This window comes from Rhinopithecus bieti, unplaced genomic scaffold (assembly GCF_001698545.2).
Source record: "Rhinopithecus bieti isolate Rb0 unplaced genomic scaffold, ASM169854v2 scaffold_13342, whole genome shotgun sequence".
Lineage (NCBI taxonomy): Eukaryota > Metazoa > Chordata > Mammalia > Primates > Cercopithecidae > Rhinopithecus > Rhinopithecus bieti.
Window position 1 is genome coordinate 1,393,551 of NW_016807690.1, and position 12,385 is coordinate 1,405,935.

Consider the following 12,385-nt stretch of genomic DNA (forward strand, 5'->3'; position numbering starts at 1 on the left):
GGCAGAGAGGCCTGTTGTGGTGGCTCACGCCTGTAATTCCCACACTTTGGGAAGCCAAGGCGGGCAGATCATGAGGTCAGCAGATCGAGACCATCCTGGCTAACACAGTGAAACCTCGTCTCTACTAAAAGTACAAAACATTGGCCGGGCGTGGTGGCGGGTGCCTGTAATCCCAGCTACTCAGGAGGCTGAGGCAGGAGCATCGCTTGAACCTGAGAGGCAGAGGTTGCAGTGAGCCGAGATCACACCACTGCACTCCAGCCTAGGCAACAGAGCAAGATTCCATCTCAAAAAAAAAAAAAAAGAGAGAGCAAGACTCCATCTCAAAAAAAAAAAAAAAGAGTTGGGGAGAGAAATGCCTACATAATATCTTTCCAAATATTAATTTTATCTGAGTTGGTGCTTTTAATGTGCATCTGATTCTTCGTTTCCACCTTTACTAGGAATGGATTTGACACTGCAGACCCTTGCTGATCAGTGGAAGACACTTTGTCGGAAAGTCAAGACACTCTTCCTCAGTCACCAACTCTCTACAGGTGCTTGGGCATTTTCTGACTAAGTGATACCGGAACGTAACTGCACCTGTGTGGCATCTGATATTAGGGGTTAGATGTGTGTCCCCTCCAAATCTCATGTTGAAATGCGACCTCCAATGTTGGAGGTGGGGCCAGGTGGGAGGTGTTTGGATTATGGGGGTAGATCCCTCACGAATGGCTTCGTGCCATCCTCACAATAATGAGTGAATTCTTGCACTGACTTTATGCAAGAGCTGGTTGTTTAAAAAGAAAATGTGGCATATATACACCATGGAATACTGTGCAGCCATTAAAAAAAGGATGAGTTCGTGTTCTTTGCAGGGACATGGATGAAGCTGGAAACCATCATTCTCAGCAAACTAACACAAGAACAGAAAACCAAACACCGCATGTTCTCACTCATAAGTGGGAGTTGAACAATGAGATCACATAGACACAGGAAGGGGAACATCACACACCAGGGCCTGCCGGCGGGTGGGGGGCTAGGGGAGGGACAGCGTTAGGAGAAATACTTAATGTAGATGACGGGTTGATGGGTACAGCAAACCACCATGGCACATGCATGCCTATGTAACAAAACTTCACGTTCTGCACATGTACCCCAGAAATTAAAGTATAATTTACAAAAAAAGAATTCAGAGGGGTATAAAGAAAAAATATATATATAAGGATACAGAATAAAAATGGATTTTAAGCAAATGAAAAGATGTTTAATTTCATTCATAATAAATGCAAATTAAAACTTTAAAGAAAAAAGAGTGTGGCAGGTCCCACCTCCTCTCTTGCCCTCTCCCTTGCCATGTGATACCTGCTCCCCCTTCACCTACCTCCACGATTGGAAGCTTCCGGAGGACCTCACCAGAAACAGATGCCAGCACCACACTTCCTGTACAGCCTGCAGAACCATGAGCCAAAATTTCACCTCTTTTCTTTATAAATTACCCAGTCTCGAGTTTTTCTTTATAGCAATGCAAAAGCAGACTAACACAGCATCTCTAACAAGTGGTGTGTCTAGAGTCACCCTCTTGGTTTCTAGACGTGTCATGAAGCTATAGAGAGATCATCCAAAAATCAGTTGAAAAGCTGATTTTCTTCTGAGGGATTTCAGTCTTGATGGTGAAGCATTTCAATACAGAAGTTACCCTTTCCCACAATAAACTCTCTTTTCTTTGGTCGATATGTATAAGGAGCCACTCAAGAAAACCACAAAACCGTGAAAATTAGTTTAAATTAATGTATTTTCTGAAAATCATGGTCTAGTTACTAAAATTTATACTTGACCACCACTCGATATGTTTTAATGAAGTCAGTGCAATGTTTTGAAGAAACCACTACATATTTATTCGACGTCAAAGCAAGACATTTGTTTTAAAAGCCAAGACATGTTAACAGAAGTTGGGGGGAAAGGACAATAATTATTTAGTGAATCCTAGGCAGTGGCATTGCAGTTGAGGTCTTCCTCAATAGTTGACTCATCTGGAAACCCAGTCCTGAAATAGAGTTTAGCAAACATAGCGATGGCAAGAATACTAACCAGGCAGTGTCATGTCCTCAGCAGAGATGGTTCCCACACACAAATGTTCCACTTCCTGGCACATACGCCCACCTCTTGGACTGGCGTCACCTGGACTTTAAGTTCATCATTGGCCGCAGTAGTCTCTACCAATGGATCTTACACTAGACATAAACTTATTTTGGTCACTGATGATAGTGTTTGTCTTCTTCGATTTGCTTGGGTTCTTACAGTCCCTCCCTGATACTGATCTAGTGCTCTATGGCTTACCAAAGACAACCGTGAGAAGGAGGCAGGGAAGGGATTTCCATCCTTCAGATGGGGAAAGCAGCGCAGAGAAGTTATGGCATTTACGTCAATGGAGAGCAGGGACTAGGACCCAAGTCTGGCTCCGAAACGGAGAGCATTTTCCACTAGAGTATGCTTCCTCATCACCATATGAAACCTGTAGCCATACTTCACCCAAACAGGGATAGCTTTAGAAATACGCCTCTCCCTTTTCTCCAGTGGTCAGGAGCAGACTCTGGGCTGCGGCAGGGTGCAGTTTGACTTCTGGCTCTGGTGTCCACTGGCTTTGGGTTCTTGAGCAGAGGCAGAGTTTCTCTGAGCCTCCGTTTCTTCGCCTGTGTGTGACCGAGTGTTAGAATTCTCTCCTTCCACCCCATACACCATCTCTGCTCAGTCAGATGAGAGACTCTAGCTTCAGTGAGGGCTGACATTTACATAGATGTGGGATGATACACCACTCAGAGTGGAGAGAGAGTGGGATCTTCTGTAGCTTGAGATGGGCAATCTCTTAGAGTCATCTTGGTTTGGAGAGCTGTTTGCTGAGAAGGAACAAGAATGATTCTCCTGGACACTGTAAGATACCCAACTCCTAATCCAAAATCAGTCTTTATCAGAGTGGATCCACCTCGGAGGGGATGTCTCCACATGGAAGAGGAGTTTAGGCTAGTGAACATGGCTTAATACAAAGAGCTGGGAGTTCCTGGGGAAGAGCTGAATTTGGCATGGTATGTGGTGAGGCAAAGACCCTCCAGGATCTTTTCCTTGTGGCACAATAGGGACAACCTTGGAGCCCAAGTGTGGCTCATGACTTCACTGTGATTAGAAATCTATTCATCAAGATGGGACCTAATTAACTAAACAGCTTCTGCACAGCAAAAGAAATAATCAGCAGAGTAAACAGACAACCCACAAAGTGGGAGAAAATATTCACAATCTAGGCATCTGACAAAAGACGAATATCCAGAATCTACAAGGACTCAAACAAAGCAGCAAGAAAAAATAATAATAATCCCATCAAAAAGTGGGCAAGGTACATGAACAGACAATTCTCAAAGATATACAAATGACCAAGAAATACATGAAAAAAAAATGCTCAACATCACTAATTATTAGGAAAATACAAGTTAAAACTACAACGGGACACCTCCCTAACCCTGCAAGAATGGCCATAATCAAAAAATCAAAAAATAATAGATGTTGGTATGGATGTGGTGAAAAGGGAATGCTTTCACACTGCTGGTGGGAATGTAAACTAGTACAACCACTATGGAAAATAGTGTGGAGATTCCTTAAAGAACTAAAAGTAGATCTAACATTTGATCCAGCAATCCCACTCCCGGGTATCTACCCAGAGGAAAAGAAGTCATTATATGAAAAGGATACTTATACACACGTTCACAGCACAATTCACAATTGCAAAAATACGGAACCAACCTAAATGCCCATCAATCAACAAGTGGAAAAAGAAAAGGTGGTATATGTACACCATGGAATACTGCTCAGCCATTAAAAGGAACGAAATAATGGCATTCGTGGCAACTTGGATGGAATTGGAGATCATTGTTCTAAGTGAAGTAACTCAGGAATGGAAAACCAAACATTGTATGTTCTCACTCGTAAGTAGGAGCTAAGCTAGGAGCATGCAAAGGCATAAGAATGATACAATGGACTTTGGGGACTCAGGGAGAAGGGCGGTGGGGTAAGGGATGAAAGACTACACACTGGGTGCAGGGTACACTGCTTGGGTGATGGGTGCACCAAAATCTCAGAAATCACCACCCACTAAGAACTTATCCATGAACCAAAAAAGAAGAAGAAAAGAAGAAGAAGAATGAAATAAAGAAAGAAAGAAAGAAAGAAAGAAAGAAATGAAAGACAAGAAAGAGGAGGATGGGAGGAGGCGAGGAGGAGGAAGAAAGAAGAAAGAAAGAAAGAAAGAAAGAAAGAAAGAAAGAAAGAAAGAAAAAGAAGAAAGAAAGAAAGAAAGAGGAGGAGGGAGGGGGAGGGAGGGAGGGAGGAAGGGAGGGAGGAGGAGGGGAGAAGAAAGAAAGAAAGAAAGAAAGAAAGAAAGAAGAAAGAAAGAAAGAAAGAAACGAAAGAAAGAAAAAAGAAAGAAAGAAAAGAAAGAAAGAAGGAAAGAAAGAAAGAAAAGAAATCTATTCATCAAGAGCATCCATGTGGAGAGAGCAAGTGTCTCCACATGTGCCACACGGAGCATTTGCCAAAGAGGACTGAAGACTCTTCTGATATTTCTTTAGGGGAGCCTCTGAAAACCTCCTCTGAATGAAATACGCCCTGGGGAATCTGGATGAATCCAGGGCAGGAGACCTCAAGAGGGAAATGTGCATGACCTCTTGATCTGGCTTTGTTAAAAACCATGTGGGCATGCATGTGATGAATGGGGAAAACAGGGACTTGTAATCCAAGTGGGTGCTGTATGTGGTTCATACCAGGTAAGTGTAAAATGGTCAATACAAACTGTTCACAGAAGCTGGTGAAGGCTGCACGTGGAGATGAGCGGGGAGTTCTTAGCACAGAAAGTGGCTCCTAGTAGGTGGCCTGGTGGTGATATTACTGTTATTACACCCTGTCCAGTGGCATTTCTCCTTAGGCCTCCAGCAGAGAACCCGGGGGGCGGGGGGGGCCTGTGCAGTCCAATGTGGGCAGCATCGTATTCCTAAGCCCAGGCTGGAGTCTAAACCCCAGAGTGGAAGTCCTTGTAGCTGTGTGACTTGGGTAACTTGCTTAACCCCTCCAGGCTTCAGTTCAGTGACCAAATAAAACAGAGTTAACGATGACAGGTGAATTTACAGTGAAGCTAGTATAGTTTTGACCTCAAGGCACCTTTCAAGGGTGGCCAGGACTCTTAAGGATATATGGATAGTGGAGGAGAAACAACTTTCTTAGAGCTTATATAGGAAAAAAAAAACAAAAAAAAACAAAAAAAACTCGATAGACGTTTTCCCAAATTTGACAGTAAGATTCACATGAAATTACCAATAATAAGGTGTGGAACTGAAAGAAAATTTTCTAAGTTGATATTTTCCTTTTTCTTTTTTTTCTTTCTTTGAGACGGAGTCTCGCTCTGTCGCCCAGGCTGGAGTGCAGTGGCTGGATCTCAGCCCACTGCAAGCTCCGCCTCCCGGGTTCACGCCATTCTCCTGCCTCAGCCTCCCAAGTAGCTGGGACTATAGGCTCCCGCCACCACGCCCGGCTAGTTTTTTGTATTTTTTTTAGTAGAGACGGGGTTTCACCGTGTTAGCCAGGATGGTCTCAATCTCCTGACCTCGTGATCTGCCCATCTCGGCCTCCCAAAGTGCTGGGATTACAGGCTTGAGCCACTGCGCCCGGCCTAAGTTGATATTTTCTATCAGAAATGCAAAGCAAATGTTGATCAAACTTGGCTAGAAGACTGAATTATCTTTTCTTTTCCTTATTGAAAATATTGTTATAAAAAAGCAATCAAAGAGCATTCCGCCAAAGATGTGGAGGGGAAAGCATCGAAATATTATAAACGTACGTGTCAGTTCATAAAAAGTGAAGTTATTTGTGTTTTCTGATGACATGTGTGATATTAGCCTGAAATTTATATTTTGTTGTGATTTCTATTTTCATGCTAAATACATACTCACAATTGCACCTAATTCTATTTTATAATTGTGGGTGCTTTTTTAAAAAGAGTCCCTAAAATTACAGGATCTTCTATCCCCACAAAACCAGGATCTGCCCACGTTCATGATACGACCTGCTTTTGACATAAGGTACATGGAAAAGTGCTGTACCTCTGCTGTCCACCTACGTGGGGAAGAACTTTACAGGGGTATCTGGAAGGAGACTGGGGACACGGAGAAGACAGATGAAATCAAGGAAGGAAAAAAGAATCAAAAGAGACAAGTGAATCTAGAGAAGCCTGGAGTTTGCCAATAAGAAAGTCAAGTGTGAAGTTGACAGGGCAGGGAATAAGAAGAGTTTCCCAGAGAAGTAGGAATGAGGCCCATCTAAAAGGATAGGGAGGCCTATGTTAGGGCCTCATCTGTTTCTCAACTAGCAGCCTCACCCAGACCAAGCAAATGTGGTTCTTGATAGAAGTTGACACATACTCTGAAGAATTCGACGCAGGCCAACCAGAGTCCATCATGCTGGGAGAAAACTAGGAGCAGGTTATGATGTGAGATCCGTGTCAAAAGAATGTCTCTTTCCTTTAGGGCTTGTGGCTTCATTCCCCTCATTAGAGAGGACATCCTGGCTTGGAAGCTTCAGTCCTCCACTTCTCTCTCTGTTAGGCTGACAGGAAGTGAGAGAAAGGAGGGGCAATAAAACACGAAGGTTCCTGAACTCATGTGCAGAGCTGTCTGTTTGAATTCCCATCTGGCTTTTGCCTCGTACTTGCTTTCTGGAGATAAAGCTGTACAAGCCTTGGGAAGGTCAGAGAGTTAAGTGGGTTCCACCGCGTCAGGATACAATTCCTGAGAATGACTTAAGCCTGGTTCAGAAGGGATCTGTCCCAGGGACATTTGCTGCTGTAGAGGAGAACAGGAAAGAAGAGGATGGGGGCAAGAGGCTCACCAGATGTGCAAACAGGGCTGCCTTCTTTTTATGATGATGACGATTACTATAGTTTCTGGGGAACAACAGGTGCCGTTTGGTTACATGGATATTTTTTAGGTGTGATTTCTGAGATTTTGGTGCACCAGTCACCTGGGCAGTATACACTGCACCCAATGGGTAGTCTTTTAACCCTCCCTCACCCTTTCCCCCAAGTCCCTAGAGTTCATTATCTCATTCTTATGCTTTTGTGTCCTCATAGCTTAGCTCCCACTTATAAGTGAGAACATACAATGCTTGGTTTTCCATTCCTGAGTTACTTCACTTAAAAGCATGGTCTCCAGCTCCATCCAAGTTGCTGCGAATGCCATTATTTCATTCCTTTTTATGGCTGAGTAGTACTCCATGGTATATATATACCACATTTTCTTTAACCACTTGTTGGTTGATGGGTGTTTGGGTTCTAGATTTTTCCAATAGCAAATTGTGCTGCTATAAACATGTGTGTACAAATGTCTTTTTAATATAATGACTTCTTTACCTCTGGGTCGATACCCAGTAGTGGGATTGCTGGATTGAATGGTAGATCTTTTAGTTCTTTTTTGTTTTTTTTTTTTTTTTTTTGAGGTGGAGTCTTGCTCTATCACCCAGGCTGGAGTGCAGGGGCACAATCTTGGCTCACTGCAACTCCCACCTCCTGGGATCAAGCGATTCTCCTGCCTTAGCCTCCTGAGTAGCTGGGATTATAGGCAGGTGCCACCACGCCCAGCTAATTTTGTATTTTAGTAGAGATGAGGTTTCACCATGTTGGCCAGGCTGGTCTTGAACTCCTGACCTCAAGTGATCAACCCACCTCGGCCTCCCAGCGTGCTGGGATTACAGGCATGAGTCACTGCGGCCAGCCTACTTTTAGTTCTTTAAGGAATCCCTGTAACTGTTTTCCACAGTGGTTGTACTAGTTTACATTTCCACCAGCAGTGTAAAAGTATTCCCTTTTCACCACATCCACGGCAACATCTATTATTTTTTAATTTTTTAATTACAGCTGCCTTCTGAGCAGCTATAATTAAGCTGTGCTTTCCAGACCTTCCTGGCTGAGCCTGAAGTGGTGGGTTCTGCTCTCTGGCGCCCTCTGCTGTAGTGGAGTGGATCAGATACTGCCACAGGCAGGGCAAGGCTGAAAATCACGGTCAATGATTACCTCCACTTACTTGGGTTGGGATATCTGAGACACAAATGCCCAGGGCCTGAGTTGCAGAAGACAATGGCAGTGTGGAAGGTAAGACTGAGTCACTGACAGTGGAAGGTAAGACTGAGTCATTGACAATGAGCCACACTCTTCACTTCGGCCATCCTGTGGAGAACCTGTTGGATTGTACCTGACAGAACAGGAATGAATGTTAGAGCTTACCCAGCCCAGCCTCCTGATTCACTAGCCAAGGAATGTGTCTTGAAAAATAGACGCTGCAGGTAAAGGTAAGGACATCATCGGCAAGAGAAGTGCAGGCGAGTAGGGCTTTGGGTGGTTGGCCCTACTCTCTTCCAGAGGAACCGTGAGAGTTTCATATGAGTAAGAGCTCAAGATGCTGCTTGAAAAACACAGTGGGGAGGATAGATGGATTGATTCAGGGGAAGGAGACAGAGAAAAGAGTAACATTGGGAGGACGGTGCTCCTGAAGTATAGGGGAATGGGACAAGGACATCACATGTTGAGAAAGAAGGTGGTGGGCTGAAGATTAAAAACTGGAGAACCAAATTAAAACTGCAGTGTTTTCCCAAAGTAACCAAAACCTCAGAATAGATATGCTGAGATCCATTCCTGTACTGGAAGAATACTTTTCAGAGATGAAAAGTAAGTGACCGTGCAGATCAAATATGATCATTACATTTTAGGCACATTCAATAAAAGACACTCACATGGAGACACAGCCCAGTGAAATTTTTGAGTTACAAGAATAAATTTCAAAACCCTACTAGCACCAAAGCAGTAGGGGGAAAGGGCTTACAAAGGCGTATCAATCAGGCTTCTTCCAGAGGCTTTTCCTCTGAAACCCTAGAAGAGTGTGGATTAATCGCCATAGCCACAATGTTTTGAAAGGAAGGATGGTGACCTGAGAATGGTAAATCCAGCCAAGTCATTGTTCCAACATAAAAGCAATTTCAGAGATGTATATGCTCAGAGAATATACCACCCAAATACCCCACGTCTTAGGTCAGTTTCTCTGGAAAGCAGAGTCTAAGACCTGCAGACCTTGCATGTTAGAGATTCCTGGGGCATCTGCTTAGTGAGGGAAGCAGAATTAGGCAGAGGGAGAAGCTGAACTGCAATATGTTGCGACAGAGGCCTCAGACAATCCCACAGAAAGCTCTGGAGCTGGAGTAGCATTTAGAGTCAGAATCAAGGCAGGGTGGGTCTTATCTCCCTGCAGGGATGAGTCACTGGATGTGGGCTGCCCCAGAGTGGGACAGCGACCATGGCCTGGGCAACTCCCTTACACTTGAGGCAATTCCACAGTGACTCACTTGTGACCATCACCAGCTGGGGGAATGAGCACCTAAGTCCTGAGGGACTTTGGTGGCATCTTTAACACCAACTTGTTAATTTTTTTCGACCTGAAGGTGTACTCAGGTGAACTAAGAGATGGATATGACAATAGAAAAAGAGCAAAGAGTTTTCCCAATTCATTTTTAACCACAAACCCTACATGGCTATATATTTCAAACAAGCCATGGGGCAAAGATTTGTCCCTTGGTTTCCCATCTCATTCTTTTTTTTTTTTTTTTTGCTCCGGGAAATGCCTTCCACAGCCTGCTGGAATTGTTGTAGAAAAAAATTGTTGTCACATGCCCGGGATAATTTAGGCACGTGGACACATGGTAGGGTGAGTAGGGCAGGGTTTATTGGGTGAAAAGGAAAGAATCTCTCAGCAGAGTGAGAGGAGTTCCTGTTAACAGACCCTCCTCTCACAGACTGAATCCCAGGTCACCACCCAGGAACTGGGGAGGCTAGGCTCCTCCCCTCTGCAAACTTCCCGAGTCTCCACCCCCTCCTCCCAGTGCACAGGCTGGTGGAAGATTCTCCGAGGACTGTCCCCCTTATCTTCCTCCTGCGTCTATCAGAATGTCCTACTACAATTTACGACCACTCAGAACAGCAACTGGCACATTCCCTTTCTATTTTTCTTAACAATGACTAACCTCACTTGCAAGATTAGAATATTGTGCTGGGAGGGTTAGCAAAACAAAAAACTCCCATTTCTCTTACTGCAAAGCAAAATTAGGCCATTTTACTGAGCGGAGATGTAGTGATAATTTTCTGCATCTTTAAAAGCTTTCTTGAGGATAGAATAATTCCATCATCACAAGTGGGATATAATAGACCCTTTGGATCTGGAAGGGCTGTGAAGGACAGCACGAGAAGGAAAGTCTCATCTCTTACTTTATACTATTCTTTTTCACAAGGAGCACATAAAGAAAATACCCTTAAGATTATTTATTTGAATCAACCATCAAGTTGATTCCATTTATTTTTGTTTTTTCATAAGAATGGTGAAACCACTCAGTGATAGACACTGTTTGCCAATAAACCCTTCATAATAACGTCTACCTGGGGCTGGTCGACATTTCTCTGTTAACTAAGTCTACAAGTTAATGTGTGTGGAGTGATTGCAATTAATTGTACATGAAAATGAGTGAACAGAAGAAAAGACTGATTGCAATTTAGCTCTTGGAGGTAAAAATTCAGGTAATTTAAACTTTTCAATTGACATTTTATTGCTTGCATTTTCTAAGTCTTCTTGCATGAGCATGGATCACTTTTATAATTAAACAAAATAAATGCTGTTACAAATCAATGAATGTTATGGTACATATACCATAGGAACACAATTAAACTGAAATATTAACTACTATTATTTCTAGAAAGGAAGAATTGGATAATGAACAATATCTTTTCTTTCTTTAGTGTTTCAGATTTTGCTCACAATTTTTTTTTTGCATGTCACAATGGAATAAAATTTTCATTATTTCCTTAAAGAGCTCAGGGAAGGAGTCTTTATTGTTTGCTTTATTTTTAAATTAAAAGTGCACCTACCATGTCTTCACCCAGGTTAGCAAGTCCTTTGGAAAGTTCTCTTTACTTAGCCTAAGCTCCTACCACTGCTGGGGTAAAGCAAGCACATCTGGTGGTCTGGCTAGTAACATGAGTGCTGCTGAGACTTTGGGCCTGGGGAATGGGGGCAAATTATAAAATTCCTGTATTCCTTCTAGTGGAAGAGGGGAAGAAAGTTGAATCCCTCCCGAGTGAAAATCTGCCTCTGGTCTGTAATATAGTGAAGTACACACTTGGTCTTCATCCTTGTTTCTTGACACATAACTCCCAAAATCAGTGGAATGCCAAAGTGAAGTGTCATTTTGTATGCTAATGAGCTGATGGCTGGCAGACCCTGGGTAGCTTCAGGATAAAGCTGGTCACCAGAAAGATGGAGGCAGCATTAGAGGGTTAAGACTTTCAGCCCCACCCCAACATCTGGAGAGGGGAAAGGGGCTGTATGTAGGTTAAGTTGCTCAAGGATGGCCAATGATTTAACCAGTCCTGCCTACTGATGAAGCTTCCATAAAAACCAAAAAGGACTGGGTTGCAGAACTGTCAGATAGCTGAACCCTTGGAGGTTCCTGGAGGTGGCAGCCAGAGAGCCTGTTCCCTCACTACCAATACCCTTATCTTGCTCTTCTTTTTCTTTTTGCACAGCAGTGATCACCTTCTGACCCACTGTGTATTAATAGTTTACTCTCACTGTTGGCTCTGCCTCTCTGACCCACACAGAGCATAAGCTCCTGAGGGCAGGAATCTGTGTTTTGTTGGGTGATACATCCAAAGTGCCTCACAGAGGCTGACGCATAGGGGTTCAGTACACACTTTGGATGAATCTATGTTTATTGGAATAAAAGGACGGATGAGATACATGAAGTGAAAAAAGATGAAAAGACAGCATATATACCATGAAAGGAAAATAAAAACTCAGGACCCCAAAGCAATCTGCCAAAAGGGAAAAACGAAGCTGAAAGTTGAGTCATGCAAGAAGCTGCCTTTCCTTTTGTTCCTAAGCAGAGAGCTACACAAAAAAGGCTAGGCAGCTACTCTGTGTTTACCCTGTCTTACAGGAAATGCCGATTTACTGAGCACCAGAAAAACACATAATCAGCTGTTCTCCTACCTGCTCCTTTTCTCTTGTAACATGTGGATTCAGTAATGAGATCACACCCTCCCCTTTACCCACCCCCAGCCCACTTTTTCCCCTTTAAATATTGAAGCCTTCAACATCATCTTCAGAAAAAGGCAAAGACCACAGACTTTCTGTGATTCCATGTTCTTTCCTTCTGGGAATGTCCTTCACCTTGGCAAAATAAACTTCCAAACTGATTGAGACTTGTCTCAGATACTTTTCTACTTTAAAATAGCATAATTGTGATTAAAAGAAATTAGACCTGTGTGTGTGGCGGT